Genomic DNA, 16386 nt, shown 5'->3' with positions numbered 1-16386 from the left:
AAAGACCCATGGAGGGTGCTGCTATCGAGGGGGGGGGGGGTAAGTATCCATTTGGAAGGGAGGGTGCTAGGTTATATTAGATTAAAGGTGGGGGAGAGTGGGCTAACCTTTTCTTAAATTGAAACTTAAATTCGGCAATGGCTAGATGTGAATGGCCCTGTTATAAATGTTTGCTCTTCGTAGTGCTAATACTGATATGTGGAATTTGAGTACACTTTAGCAGATTACCCATTGTGAATTAGGCCATGTCTCTCATGATCACAGCGAGAAGTGCTAGGACAGATTATGGGACGTTGTATGATAAAGTGTCTGTACTTGGAATCCATTATGACTCTCTTTATCCTTGTGTGTAATAATAGAATGACAGTGTGAGACTCTTCTTAGTATATTGAATGCAGTTATATCATACAAATTGTATATCCTTAAAAATTCCATTGAGTGTATTTTTAGCTTTTTGTAGCTGATTTCACTCTGATGATATATATTAAGCTTACAGTGACACGTCGAGAACGCTGTACTTTTATTCTGTAGCATGCAAATGAGTCATCATAGTAAATGTGCTAGCTGGGAAATCCATTTTCAATGAAATCCTTGTGTTGGGGTTTACCCTTTACAATTACAAGAATGTATTATTATACAGCATACGAGGGTAAAGCATTGATAAAGTATGCAATGTATTAAAATAACAATAAGAGCTCATTGACACATGCAGCAAAGACTGCTTCTCCTCTGAAAAGCAGTCTGATCACTTTTCACAAGTGTCTAACAGGCGCCGGTGAGTAGGCTTCTTCATCACCCATTTTAATCCTGTAAATGCCACACCACAAACCACAACAGCAGATTTCATTCCTCCCGCAGCATGTGTACACCCCTGACTGCTGCTTTTGCAGTGAAACGCGGAGTTCCGCCCCCCCCCCCCAAGCAAAAAATGAAAAGCCGACAGCTACAAATACTGTAGCTGCTGACTTTTGATATTAGGACACTGACCTGTCTTGCAATCCAGCGTTGTCGGCACCACAACTGATATTTCCACCGGCTCTCGGGTGCTGCTGCTGCCATTCGTGGTAAGGGAAACTGACAGTGAAGCCTTTCTGCTTCACAGCCGGTTGCCTAATGGGCATGTGCAAAGTGCGCTGTGCTTTCTGAATGGCCCAGCGGTGGGGGAAGGAGGAGGGTGGCTGAACTTCCAAATGATTTTGGGTGCAACACTTTAAGCCCCACCCCAACTGCAGTTGTAAACAAGCTCTGTATATTTTAACTATAGTTTTAACCACTTCACCTCCGGAAGATTTACCTCCCTTTGTGACCAGGGCATTTTTTGCTATACAGCACAGCATTAGTTTAACTGACAATTGCTCGGTCATGCAATGCTGTACATAAATAAGAATGTACATCCCTTTTTCCCACAAATAGAGCTTTCTTTTGGTGGTATTTGATTATAATTTTTAGAGCTATAAACAAAAAACAAATTGACAATTATGAAGAAAAAAAAATATATATTTTATTTTCTATTCTGAAGCCTCGTACACACGACCGAGGAACTCGACGGGCGAAACATCGTTTTCCTCGTCGAGTTCCTTGTTAGGCTGTCGAGGAACTCGACAAGGCAAGTTTCTCCATTCCCGTCGAGGAAAAAGAAGACATGCTCTCTTTTTGGCTCAACGGGATCCTCGACAGTTTCCACGTCGAAAAATGTACACACGACCAGTTTCCTTGGCAACAAAAAAATTCCAGCAAGTTTCTTGCTGGTTTTTGCCGAGAAACTTGGTCGTGTGTACGAGGCTTAACACATATTCAATAAAAACATAAAAAAAAAAAAAATCAAATGTCTTCATGAATTTAGGCCAATATGTATTCTGCTACATATTTTTGGTTAAAAAAATCCCAATAGGCGTATATTGTTTGATTGGTGCAAAGTTTATAGTGTCTACAAACTATGGTATTTATACTGGAGTTTTTATTTAATTTTTTTATACTAGTGTTGGCGGTGATAAGTGACTTGTAGTGGATATTGCGGTCTACAATCTGACACTAACTGACACTTTGTGGAAAGCAGCGGCATTAATACAGTGATCCGTGCTAAAAATATGCACTGTCACTGTACTAGTGACACTGGCTGAAGAGGGGTTAAACATCTAAGGTGATCAAAGGGTTAAATGTGTGCCTGGCCTGTGCTTGCAATATACATTGAGGCATTCTGCAATATTTCAGGGCATCCTTCAGAACTTTTGACGTAAATCCAGAGGCATGTAACATTGGAAAAAATGTACTACTTATTCTAATGATTGTCTGCCACTCTTGCAGTTGGAAAGGCCATTTAGTGCTCCTCATACAGAAATCAGTGGGATGAAGTTTGACTTTTCACTGCTTCTTAAGGTCCTTTGAAAAATGTGTGATGCAGAAGGGATAAGAGGCTCAGGTGGCATCTGAACTTGAACCATTACAAATCATATTTATCCAATTTTTTTTTACAAGGTAACAAATAGTAATGTATACTCCTAAGTCCCCTTAAATATACATTATGCATAGCTGAACACTATTGTTAAAAATAAAACAAGAGCGGCCTTGAGGGCATACCATGTAAATCCTGACTTGCTCGAAAATGATTAATTATTGAACAAAACATACAGCACCTGAATTGCCAAAAAGCCGGAGAAAGCAAATTGTGCTGAGGATCCAGAGATTGAAAGATTTGCATGTCATTTGCAGATTCATACCTTTTCCATACTAAAGAAACAGCTGTTTGTGTTCTTTCTCAAACTTATTTCCGAATGGGATAGCCTGTCTTCATTGTAATCGCCTAAGCAGAGTTAATGTTAAAATAGCTACAGTGTCTGCATCCCTTTGCATAAGGACAAATCTTAAAGCGACTCTGTTACCAATTTTTGGGTAAAAGTACAGAAAACTCAAGAATTTCTTATTTCTTAGTGACTTGCAATTGGTGAACTTGGTAAAAATGTACAAACCATAGACCTGTCTAACCTGTGTTGGAACAGGTACTCCACCGCTCCATTCATCTCCAGTTATAACCATTATTTCCCAGGGGAGGTGTGAAGGAGAATATATTAGAGTGACAGCTCTGAGGCCTCGTACACACGACCGTTTTCCTCGACAAAATCCATCAAGAAAATTGGTGGCAGAGCTTTTTTGCCGAGAAAAACGGTCATGTGTATGTTTTTCGTCGAGAAAACTGTCATGAATCTCGACGAGAAAAAAAGAGAACATGTTCTCTTTTTTCTCGTCGGAAGTCACAATTTCCCCGTTGTGTTTCTCATCGGGGACACAAGCCCACCCTATTTTGAAGCCTATTAGAGCCCCTGGCTCCAATCACATGCTTCAAAAGATCAACCCCCCAATGGAATTCACGCATCCGGCGTCCTGAATGGGGGCCGGACACATGGATATGGAGGGCCGTGCCCGTGTACTCCTAATGGATCGGTCGCCCCTGGGAGACTTTACACACAATGCTGGCTGCTGTGGCATATACGTCTAACAAGCTGAATGTTGGCTGTCAGGGCAAAGCAATTTGACACACCTCTGGTACATTTGTCTATGCCCTAAACCTCTGCACCCCCCACGTATAATCGAATCATCCATAGCCCTCTATGGAGCGGCGGATGTCAGCAGACATGTATCCGTTGACATCCACCGATATCTGATTCTGTCCCTTAAAAACGGATGGATGGGGGATTCGTTTCCCATTCATTTAGTGGATCAAATTGGATGACAGTCGGATGGAAACAGAGAGGCGGTCTGTTTACATCCAACTGGTCATAGAGAAGAGCAGGCTATGTCGGTGTACACTTTACATAAGCAGAGCGAACACAGACCTGTCATCTACCTGCTCATTGGGGAGTCTGCCCATCTGAAAGAGGCTTAATGTGACCTCATGACTGATAGAGAGGGGAAAAAAAAGACAGTACTAGGTGCCTGATGTCCTCCTTATTAACCTTTGATATCCTTGGTTGTTAGAATGCCAGTAGCTGGTCTCCACGATGCCCAAGGTTGTAATGCTGCTTAATTAAGACCTGTGGCTTTGTTTACTTGCTTGTTGATACTTTTTGGGTAATTTGATGCAATTTTAGGGCATTTTGCCAAGGTACCCTCAAAGAACCTAGAAGGCATCCCAGGGTACCAAGGCACCCTGGTTGAAAAAAGCAGCTGTGGGGTATTGAAGTTTAAAAGTTTGTCACTATTTCATGGACATGTGCATTTTTAAGGCTTGACATGTTGGATATTTTCTCAGCATAACCTCATATTTCCAATTTTAACAAAAAAATTAGTAACATATTGTGTTTTTGTGCCCTAAAATTACCTTTAGTGTATTTTCTACTGAAAAATTGTACTTGATAATGTACTTGAAATATTGTGTGACTTAAGAAATTAGTACTACCACTATCTTATTCTCCAGGTCTCTGATTTCAGAACAAATATACTGTCCTGGAGTGTTAACTAATCTTCAGGTCTAAAATAATTGTTTAATCATGTGTGCCAACAATTTATCAGCAACAGGGTTAGGTACAGTAAGTGTCTCACCAAACAATGAATCCCCTACTGCATGGGGTGCGTACATTTGGCTTGCATCCCAAACCTCTTCGAAAAGGGATTACTGGATGCATTCCATGCAACAGTGGTGCTCTGGATGCTCTAGATTGCCATACTGCAAAAAGACGACATTCAAGATTTTTTTTTAATTGAAAAATTAAAGCTTCTGTAGATTGAAATAGGAACTATTTTTTTTTTTTTAAATAACTTTGAAAATTATGAAATGGCTTATGTGAAAACCTTGTGTTTTTTTATATATATATATATATATATATATATATATATATATATATATATATATATATATATATATATATATATATATATATATATACATACTTTTTTTGTAAAATAGGATTAAACAACAAAACAAAAACAAAAAGGAAAGAATAGAAAAAAAACATAGATAGATAGAGGTAAAGTATTTTTGCTGTCATTGGGAGCCTCGTAACCACTCCTTTGAATAATTCTGTTTGACTCCAGCAGCTTGAGTTGTTTAATCTACACCTCAAAATTCACTTTAATCTAAAATTTGAAATGTTATCTGGAAATAATGTGTTACTATGTTTTACTCCGCTCTGGGTGAATTTGAAGAAACACTTTAGTGGGCACTGTTGAGATTCATATATAATCTAATGATATTCATTTGCTCAGAAATTTCAGTGCACATTTTCATCCCTTTGGTACGCATGACTGAAAAATACTTCTGACAAGTTTAAAATGATTTGGTCAGTACTGATTAAGAGCTGCATGTGTGAGGCTGTAAGAAGTCATGTTTCAACACACTGGAGTCCCGAGCCTCAAATGCAATTTACCCATGTAACAATGTTACTTATTATGTTTTTATTGAATCTTACTTATTTAGGCCAGAGTTTGGTGTAGCTGTTTTGTGTAGAGAATTTCCTTGCCAGTAGTATAGTTAAGGAAAATAATTGAAAAGTTCAAAAACATTTCCATTGGTTATTGAGACATACTGAGGGTTTAATATAGACACAAACACAGGAGCATTTCTATGGTTTATTCTCAGAGTGCTCAAATTTCTGCCATTGCACAATGATTCCTATGATCTTTGCATATGTGCTGTTTGCCCCCCATAAACCTCATTGTTTATGGATATATGGACATCTGGGAGACCATGACAAAACCACCCTACACAGTTGGGTAGATTTACTAACCCAATCAGCTTCTAAATTTAGTTTGTTCAATTAAGCTTTGGCAATAAAACCTCAAAGCTGATTGGTTTCTTTGCAGAGCTGCACCAGTTTTAGGTTGTCTTATGGTGCACCTAAAGAAAATAGTTCTACCATTCAAAACCATGAATGTGTTGCCGGCATCCCAAATTCCAACATAACAAACAAACTCCCACACAGATGCACAGGACTTTAAAGTAAACTTCTACGCCAAATAAAACATACATTTATATTAAAATTCCATTGTTGGTGGATACATAAACTTACATGGCTGATTTTTCATGAATTTTACATAGAATACATATATGAAACCATAATGTCTGCACTGACACGTAAACACATTATCATGACGCTGTATGTATATTAAAATAACTACATTTGCTTCTGCCAGATGGAAGGGCCTCCCTCTCTGGGGGTCTCAGCTGGCCCCATGGAGGTCCCCTCTGAAACACCGCCTCAGACATGTCAACAACAATTCATAAATCATTGGTTGTAAAATGCCTCTTAATCATGGGGGAGGGATGATGGGAAGCAGCGTTAAGGTGATCTTTCCTAGTGTTGTTCAGGTAGGACTTGTCTCCAGGGCCATCCAGGTAAACCGCCTCTGGTGCACCTAAAGCCAAAACGTGTCTTTATCTTGAATAGAGTAGGGAATGTTTAAAGAACATGTTACCCCAACATTTCACATTCCTAATATGTGTCTATTGTACCATGTACTTGCATGAAAAGTACCCTGTTATCACTGTGTTGCTTACTTTGTGTGAAATACCTGGTGTTTCTGACAGTTCCCCTGCTTTCCTAATAAAAAATAAAAAAACATCCCCATTAAGCATGAGAGTACAGCCCCCCCCACCCCACAGCCATTTTGCAGGAAGACCAGTGTAATGCTGCTCCCCCCCCCCCCCTCAACTCTCTGAGTTGCTTATGCAGCTTAGAACAGAGGGTAGGAAAGTGACCACATAACCTCTGTAAAAATATATATATTTATAATTTTCATTATGTGTATACACAAATTATTTTTCATTTCTATTTCCCATTTCATTTCACATATACGGTACTTTCAAGGCCTGTGTTTTTATTTTAAACTGAATGGGTTGTTTTACATATACTTTTAATGGTAGAAAGACTCTTTTATGTACCATTGGAGTAAAAAACATAATTGCCAAATGTCTATTGTGTGCCAAGGATATGCCAAATATGTATTATGTGGATTAGATTGGCCTAAATATGGTGACAGTTTCCTATTTATACTTCCTGCTATCCTAACCCAACAGCATTGTGCTAAACAAAAATATGTGTTTTCAGATGCACAGTAAAACTTTGGATTGCGAGTAACTTGGCCTGCGAGTGTTTTACAAGACAAGCAATTTTTGTTTATAAATTTTAAACGAGCAAGGTCTTGCAATACAAGTAGGGTCCCATCCTATTTTAGTGGAAAAAATTGTGGGAGCAACTGCGCTAATACATATAAAATGAACAAACTAATGCTCATAAAAAAATACACATGTGTAAACAAAATCAATGTAGAAAAAGCAGCACCTTCCTGTAAATATTGTACAGTAATAACATAAAATGGAAAAAACAAGATGCGCTATATAAAAAGAAAAAAAAACTTTTTTCTAAAAATCATGACATAGATCAATGTCCATATATGATCTAAAAACGAAAAGAAAGTCCAGATCCCCAGTGAAGTGAAAGAAACAAAAAAATTAGTCCATAAGTGTTGATCTAAAGCTGTGGTGACGATCCAATGAATAGAAAAACCTCCACCATAAATCAATATGTCTGCTTACCAGATGACCAGCGGTCTCTTAATTAAAAGAAGACCAAAGAAGGCGTGTAGATAAACACTATGGCAGTTGAATTGTAGAAAGACTGTATAACAAGTACACCTCCGTCTCAAGCCAATCGATGGAAAATTGGGGTCCCGATAATCATGAAAGACACATAAGGGCCACAATAGTGTAGTAACGTAGGTAACATTTATTAAAAAGAAGAAAAAAACGCACTTACATATAAACGATAAAAATAGGCATGTCAAATTTGGAGCTCCGGCCGGAAGCCAACCAAAAAGACCCGTCCAGGTAGGTAGGGAAAGGTGCAGTCAACGGGGGGTGATCCGATACGACACTCGTTCCGCCCGACCGGTTTCGCGAAAACTCGCTTCCTCATGGGGCACCCATGGACGGGTCTTTTTGGTTGGCTTCCGGCCGGAGCTCCAAATTTGACATGCCTATTTTTATCGTTTATATGTAAGTGCGTTTTTTTCTTCTTTTTAATAAATGTTACCTACGTTACTACACTATTGTGGCCCTTATGTGTCTTTCATGATTATCGGGACCCCAATTTTCCATCGATTGGCTTGAGACGGAGGTGTACTTGTTATACAGTCTTTCTACAATTCAACTGCCATAGTGTTTATCTACACGCCTTCTTTGGTCTTCTTTTAATTAAGAGACCGCTGGTCATCTGGTAAGCAGACATATTGATTTATGGTGGAGGTTTTTCTATTCATTGGATCGTCACCACAGCTTTAGATCAACACTTATGGACTAATTTTTTTGTTTCTTTCACTTCACTGGGGATCTGGACTTTCTTTTCGTTTTTAGATCATATATGGACATTGATCTATGTCATGATTTTTAGAAAAAAGTTTTTTTTTCTTTTTATATAGCGCATCTTGTTTTTTCCATCCCATCCTATTTTAGTCAATGAGAGCTGTCTTAATTTGTACTACTGAACTTTTGAAAAGGTACTTGTACTACTTCAAGGCGCCTTTTATCTGACTTGTGCCCATAGACTTTAAGTAGGGTTTAAAAAATAAATAAAAATATTATGTTGAAAAAAGCTCATAGAAGCTCAAAAAAGCTCAATAAAAACTTGAAAAAGAGCACAAAAAAAGCACACGCTTCTTAAAGCTGAAATAAAAGCTCAAATGCCTGTCAAAGCAGCTTTTTTTATTTGAGCTGCATTGTTTATAGCCGCTCCGTCGCGATCGCTCCCCGGAGCTGAAGAACGGGGAGAGCCGTATGTAAACACGGCTTCTCCGTGCTTCACTGTGGCGGCTTATCGATCGAGTGATCCCTTATATAAGGGAGACTCGATCGATGATGTCAGTCCTACAGCCACACCCCCCTACAGTTGTAAACACACACAAAGTGAACACTAACTCCTACAGCGCCCCCTGTGGTTAACTCCCAAACTGCAACTGTCATTTTCACAATAAACAATGCAATTTAAATGCATTTTTTTGCTGTGAAAATGACAATGGTCCCAAAAATGTGTCAAAATTGTCCGAAGTGTCCACCATAATGTCGCAGTCACGAAAAAAATCGCTGATCGCCACCATTAGTAGTAAAAAAAAAAAAAAAATTAATAAAAATGCAATAAAACTATCCCCTATTTTGTAAATGCTATACATTTTGCGCAAACCAAACGATAAACGCTTATTGCGATTTTTTTTTACCAAAAATAGGTAGAAGAATACGTATCAGCCTAAACTGAGGAAAAATTTTATATATGTTTTTGGGGGATATTTATTATAGCAACAAGTAAAAAATATTGAATTTTTTTCAAAATTGTCTCTCTATTTTTGTTTATAGCGCAAAAAATAAAAACCGCACAGGTGATCAAATACCACCAAGAGAAAGCTGTATTTGTGGGGAAAAAGGACGCCAATTTTGTTTGGGAGCCACGTCGCACGACCGCACAAATGTCTGTTAAAGCGACGCAGTGCCGAATCACAAAACCTGGCCTGGGCATTTAGCTGCAAAATGGTCCGGGGCTTAAGTGGATAGACTTATGAATACATGGTTGAGGAATGACTGAATTTCCCTTATTTCTTATGGGGTAATTTGGTTTCATATACAAGCGGTTTGAAATACAAGCACGGTTTCGGAAAAAGAATTATGCTTACACTCCAAGGTTTTACTGTATAGCGCTTTCTCACAAAGTTTTAAAATATCAAATAACTTTTTCTAGTACTGGAAGTAGTTTTTGTCAACCTGTAAATAAGTCAACCTAATGCTAAATGCACACAATCGGACATTCCGACAATAAAACCGTGATTTTTTTTCCGACGGAATGTTGGCTCAAAATTGTCTTGCATACACACGGTCACACAAATGTTATCGGAAATTCCGAACGTCATGCTGTCACGTACAACACTACGACGAGCCGAGAAAAATAAGTTCAATGATTCCAAGTATGTGTTGAATTGATTCCAGGCATGCATCGGAATTGCATACAGACGATCGGAATTTCCGACAAGAACTTTTGTTGTCGGAAAAATTGAGAACCAGCTCTCAAACATTTGTTGTCGGACTATCCGACAGCAAATGACCGATGGAGCATACACACGGTCGGAATATCCGACCAAAAGTTCACATCAAACATTTGTTGTTGGAAATTCCGACCGTGTGTACGCGGCATTAGGCGGGAAACAACTGTTGTATAGTCTCCGTTGGATGGCATACAAAGAAATGCAATGTATAATACAAATAGCAGTATATTGCGTCTTGATAAAAAATTGCTCACACTGTATGTATTGGGTTTAAATGCTGTATATTGCATTTGTGTAAATTAGTGCCAATTCTGCTGGATTTTCAGTGTCCGTGTTGCTGATTTTCTATTTTTCTGTTTTTTTTCTAGGTGAGTAAACTGCTTTTACAAATGTCATTGTTGAATATCTGATGTGAGCAACTGTTGGTGAGTAATGAAACATCTTGCATTTAATAACTTATCAGAACATCTTCAAACAATGGACTTTTTTCAAGGTGCATTGATCATTTGTTTGAAAAACGTCGCCGGACTTCAGAGAGCCAATCCAATTTTTAGTAATGGCTTTGTATTATCCTGCTGTTACTGTTGTCCTTTGGTCTTATTTTGTATTACACAGCGGAACTGATTAGTTTTGTTTCTCTTTGAAATGTCACGGCGCTACTTGAGATAAGTGCACAAGATGCAGATGATGCTTATTTGAAACTTATTTGGGCTGTTTCATGATGTCCATTTAGTATTCTTGGAATCTTTCAGCTTGCTGAATTGTTGAGATCTAGCCATGTAGGTGCATTGAGAAATATGAAAGAGCCAAGTAACCATTGTGTCATCATTTTAGATGGTTAAAGAAATATTGTTGGTGTTACCCGAGATGACTGGAGCAAGATTTGTATGATTAATATAGGGTTTTTATGCAAGGCTTATTTTAGTAAATGCATTTATTATTGTGATGTTTACCCAAAGCTCATGCAGGATGTAGAGCCACTGGGCATACAAGTGTGAACAGGGACAATTAGAAGGAATGGGATGCCTCATGTTGAGTGTAGTCATGCATAGGGAAAGAAACCGAAAAAACTTGTGCAAGAGTGAAAGGAGCTAAATGCACTTAAAGCGGCTTTCCAACAAAAAATGGAACTTCCGCTTTTTGGAACCCTCCCCCCCTTCGGTTTCACGTTTGGCACCTTTCAGGGGGCGGGGGGGTGCAGATACCTGTCTAAGACAGGTATTTGCACCCAGTTCCGTGCATAGACTCCCGTGGGAATCACGCTACTTCCCCCCCTGCTGTCTCCTGGGAAACACACTGGTCCCATGAGAGAGCGGGGACCAGTGAGGGCGCGCCGCGATACTCGCGCATGCGCAGTAAAGAACCGGGCAGTGAGACCTCAATGTTTCACTTCCTGATTCCCTCACCAGGGATGGCGACTGGGGCAGCCGAGGGATTGCTCGGCCTTGGCTGCCGATATCACTGGCGTGCTGGATGGGTAAATGTCTGTTTTTAAAAGTCAGCAGCTGCAGTATTTGTAGCTGCTGGCTTTTAAAAAAAAATTGGGTGGACCTCTGCTTTAACTACTTGCCGACCGCCCACCGCCGTTATACGTCATCACTTTAGAGATGAATATCTCGGTAACGGTAGCAGCTGCTGCCACAATCGAGATATTCATCTCTTCTGTGGGCGGCCGTGTTAACGATAATGGCGGTCTCCGCGGCGAATCCGCCGCGAGATCGCCGTTATCGGTGGCGGGAGAGGGCCCCCCCCCCTCCCACCGCTGTTCCGCGCCCTCCGCCGCTTACCGGAGCCGTCGGTAGCGGCGGAGGAGATCGCGACCATCCGGCAGCTGAGCGGGGACGAGACTGAAGGAAAAATCTCCTTCGCCCGTCCCCATAGCTCTGCTGGGCGGAAGTGACGTCAAAACGTCAGTCCCGCCCAGCGTCTTAAAGAAACATTTTTTTTTTTGTCATTTGAAAAAATGACATTTCCAAATTTTTTTTTTTTTTTTGCATTTAAGCCTAAATATGAGATCTGAGGTCTTTTTGACCCCAGATCCCATATTTAAGAGGACCTGTCATGCTTTTTTCTATTACAAGGGATGTTTACAAGTGATAATTTTTTTTTTTTTTTTTTCAGTGTTAAAAATTGTAAAATAAATAAAAATAAATGCGAAAAGCAAAAAAAAAATGTTTTAAAGCGCCCCGTCCCGACGAGCTCGCGCGTAGAAGCGAACGTATACGCGAGTAGCGCCGACATATGAAAACGGTATTCAAACCACACAAGTGAGGTATCGCCGCGATCGTTAGAGCGAGAGCATTAATTTTAGCCCTAGGCCTACTCTGTAACTCAAAAAATGCAACCTGTAGAATTTTTTAAACGTCGCCTATCAAGATTTTTAAGGGTAAAAGTTTGACGCCATGCCACGAGCGGGCGAAATTTTTAAGCGTGACATGTTGGGTATCATTTTACTCGGCGTAACATTATCTTTCACAATATATAAAAAAATTGGGCCAAATTTATTGTTGTCTTATTTTTTCATTTAAAAAAGTGAATTTTTTCCAAAAAAAGTGCGCTTGTAAGACCGCTGCGCAAATACGGTGTGACAAAAAGTATTGCAATGACTTCCATTTTATTCTCTAGGGTGTTAGAAAAAAAAATATATAATGTTTGGGGGTTTTAAGTAATTTTCTAGCAAAAAAAAATGGTTTTGTCTCGTAAACACCGACTCTGAAAAACAGGCCCGGGGCTAAAGTGGTTAAGTATTTGTGTAATTGTATTACATGTTCACATCTGTAGGTAATCCACTAGCGGGGAAGGGTTAGAACCTCTGTCAGGTTTTAATTTATGCCTGTGTCCTGTGGGGTATATTTACTTTAGATATCTCAAGTCTCCCACAATGTGCGGGAGTCTCCCGCATATCTGCGTTGGCTCCCGAACACCCGCAAGTGCCTCGCGATCTCCCGGGAATGCTCGGTGTGGTGGGGAACAGCTGTGAACACCAATCTCCTTTGTATAGATCTTTAGCTGACAGCCATTTCTCCTTCTCTCCCTCTGTAGCTGTCAGCTAAAAAGCTATACAAGGAGGTTGGTGATCACAGCTGTCCCTCCCGCTGCGCCGATCATTCCATGCTGTTTCCTGTGTGTTCCTCCCCCGGCCCCCTCCATGTCTTTCTCCGCACCCCTGTTCTCCTCCGGCCCCGTGTTCTCTTCTGCCGCTCCTGTCCTCCTCCTCCGCTCCCCTCATCCCCCGCATTCAGCTCCCCTTCTCTCCTCTCCCGCCGGATGTCAGGATTTGGACACAGTGAGTGAGATCGCTCCTGTGTCCTGTGATAACTCTGCTCAGTTTATAAATGAACAGGAGCCTCTGTCTCCTGACAATTCATCTTTAGTGCTGAGAAAGGGACTGGGGAATCTGTGTCCTCAGTCCCTTTCCCTGTCTCAAAGGGGAGATGTCAGGGGTCTGTTTAGACCCCTGACATCTCACCAAAGCCCCCACAAAAATTTAAATTAAATTATTGTAAAAGTGTTGGCTTTTGTGGTTCTAAAGTCAAGACATGTTTCCTTGCATTAAGTTAATAAATGTCCCAGTAGCAGTATTGCTACAGGACAATTATACAAATGTACAGCACTTCATAGATATAACCCACAGATTAAAACATTTATACACATAAAAAAAAAATAGTATCAGTACAGCCACTCCTATATATTATCTTTCATAAAACTCAAATAAAGCCCTGGATGACATTAACCCAGGTCAGTAAACCATAACTATAAACCTTCAGCTCTGCTGAACAACATTCCTTTTCTCCTGGAAGGTGAAAAGCAGCATAAAACAAGGTGTCTAAAGTGATGTTTTGCAAACACATTTGGGCACGTCAAGCATTTGGGTGTTCATTCATTCCATTGGCAAGTATATGTTTTTTTTCTGGCCATTGAATCGATTAAATGCTCAAGTGCTAAACGTGCCTAGTGTCAGATGATTTTTCTGCCGAAACTCTCCTCATCTGAGCACAAAAGTGATGTTTTGCTTTTCAGCCTGTAAACGTCTATGTGCGCATGGACACATAGGCTGACTTGGAGGGCCGTTAAGAGGCAGAATTTTTTTTAAATCATGTCCTGTGTGCATGAGGCCTTATACATATGTAGGGGTTGATTTACTTAAACTGTTACTAAACCCAGGACCCTGCATTCACTATATCTGGTCTCCAACAGTACGCAGAACATTCAAATGAAATTATTTTAGTAAATATAAACTGCTAAATTCTCATCAGCAGATAGAGCAGTCCTGTGACCTCTATCAGTGTCTGGTTAAAGCTTGTAGGAGGAGTTTCATTCCCCTCTGATTGTCCTGTGAGGATGCAGGAACCCTGACCTCTGTCTGGACAGTGCTGATTGGCCATGTGCTGATCACATGCACTCTCCCAAGAAAATAAAACAAATCTCTAGCAATACATACCAAATTGAGCATGTGCAGCTTGCCCTCAAGGCACTGTTCTATCAGCAGATAGATTTGGGGCATTGGAAGTAGGGAAGGATCAAAGAATACAGGATCAAACAGCACTTTTACACAATGCAGTTGATTAACCCCTTGGGCACCAAGCATGCTTTGCTTCATATACAGATTGATTTTACTGCTGTGGGTTTATTAACACTTTAAAGTGGAGGTTCACCCGGAAATACAATTTTTTACCCTTAGATTCCTGCTCATTTTGTCTAGGGGAATCGGCTAGTTGTTTTAAAATCGAAGCAGTACTTACCGTTGTAGAAAGCGATCTTCTCCACCACTTCCGGGTATGGGCTGCGGGACTGGGCGTTCCTATTTTGATTGACAGTCTTCCGACAGGCTTCCGACGGTCGCATCCATCGCGTCACGATTTTCCGAAAGTAGCCGAACGTCGGTGCGCAGGCGCCGTATAGAGCCGCACCGATGTTCAGCTTCTTTCAGCTACTCGTGAAGCGATGGATGCGACGGTCGGAAGCCTGTCGGAAGACTGTCAATCAAGAAGGAACGCCCACTCCCGAAGACCCATACCCGGAAGCGGCGGAGAAGATCGCTCTCTACAACGGTAAGTACTGCTCGGATTTTAAAACAACTAGCCGATTCCCCTAGACAAAATGAGCATCAATCTACGGGTAAAACATTTTTTATGGGTGAACTCCCGCTTTAAGGCAAATAGATTGTGCAATTTGGAAGTGAAGTTATTTCAGAGTTTAGTAAATGAGAAGAAGTCCACCATCCAATCATGTGCAAGCAAAAATGCTTTTTTTTTTTCACTGCATGTGATTGGGTATTCTTTGCAAAGTGAAGCTTCACCTCATTTTCTATGTTTGTCATTATAATTGCTAGTTGTAGGGTCAATACACCCAAACATAATACTGAGCTTTCTTATCGATAGTTTTCCAATCTACCCCCATCCATTTAGGACTGTTACCCCTCATTACTCATCTTGGGTTCTCCATAATATAGAATACATTTTGAAACATTCAACATGAGTAGCGGGATTCCCTTGTATTTGGATTTTAGGCATAGAGATCGGATTATTGGAGTTCATGAGACAAAAGAAACTATTGTGTTTTCTCTCCAAAGTTTTGAAAGGAGTGATGCTTTAAAGTTTGATATCATCATGGTGCACTTTGTGTTTGATTTTCTTTCTTCTTCTTTTTTTTTTTTTGCTTAAAAAACTTTTCCTGCAAATGTTCAGAATAACTTTTGCTGTGTGATGTATTATTGCCAAGTTATTCCCAGCTAAAGCCAGTAGTTACATTTCTGGCTTGCTAGTGATTTTCTTTAATCAATAACACAGTGGATAATCATATTTTCTCTTTAGAACAGAAGTTTATATTCCATAAATGTGTCCGCCTGCTTGCTGTTTGATGATTTTCACTTCATTCCACAAAATTCTGTTCCTGTTTGCTAAGTGGTAGCAGGCTGTGTCAAATGGAAATGCCAACAAATGATAATGGTTAATATTTAATGGCTACAATGACTTCAAGGTTGAAAAAGAGACACATGAAAGCAAAACTCTTGTGTTGACAAAGTGATTTATTGCACAGACAGAAATTTTGTGCAAGGTGACTTTACTGGGCTGCATGTAATCTTCTAACAAATCTCATTGGGTGGGTGTCTTAAATCAGTTACGTGCATATTTATTGAATTAGAGGTGGTCTTGCAGACTTGTAAGGTCGTAACAGCTCTAGCAAAATAAATAGAAACCGTACGATGCCGCTAATGTGATTGTTATCAACATCTTGTTATTTTTATCAGATTTTTCTCATGATTACTAATAACATATTTTCTTGTAGATGGATAGACAGATAGAGGGATAGACAGCATGTTGTATCTTAGACAGGTGAAATGTAGATAGATAGATAGATAGATAGATA

Source organism: Rana temporaria, chromosome 2 (assembly GCF_905171775.1).
Source record: "Rana temporaria chromosome 2, aRanTem1.1, whole genome shotgun sequence".
NCBI lineage: Eukaryota > Metazoa > Chordata > Amphibia > Anura > Ranidae > Rana > Rana temporaria.
Note: the sequence above shows the minus strand (reverse complement) of the source record.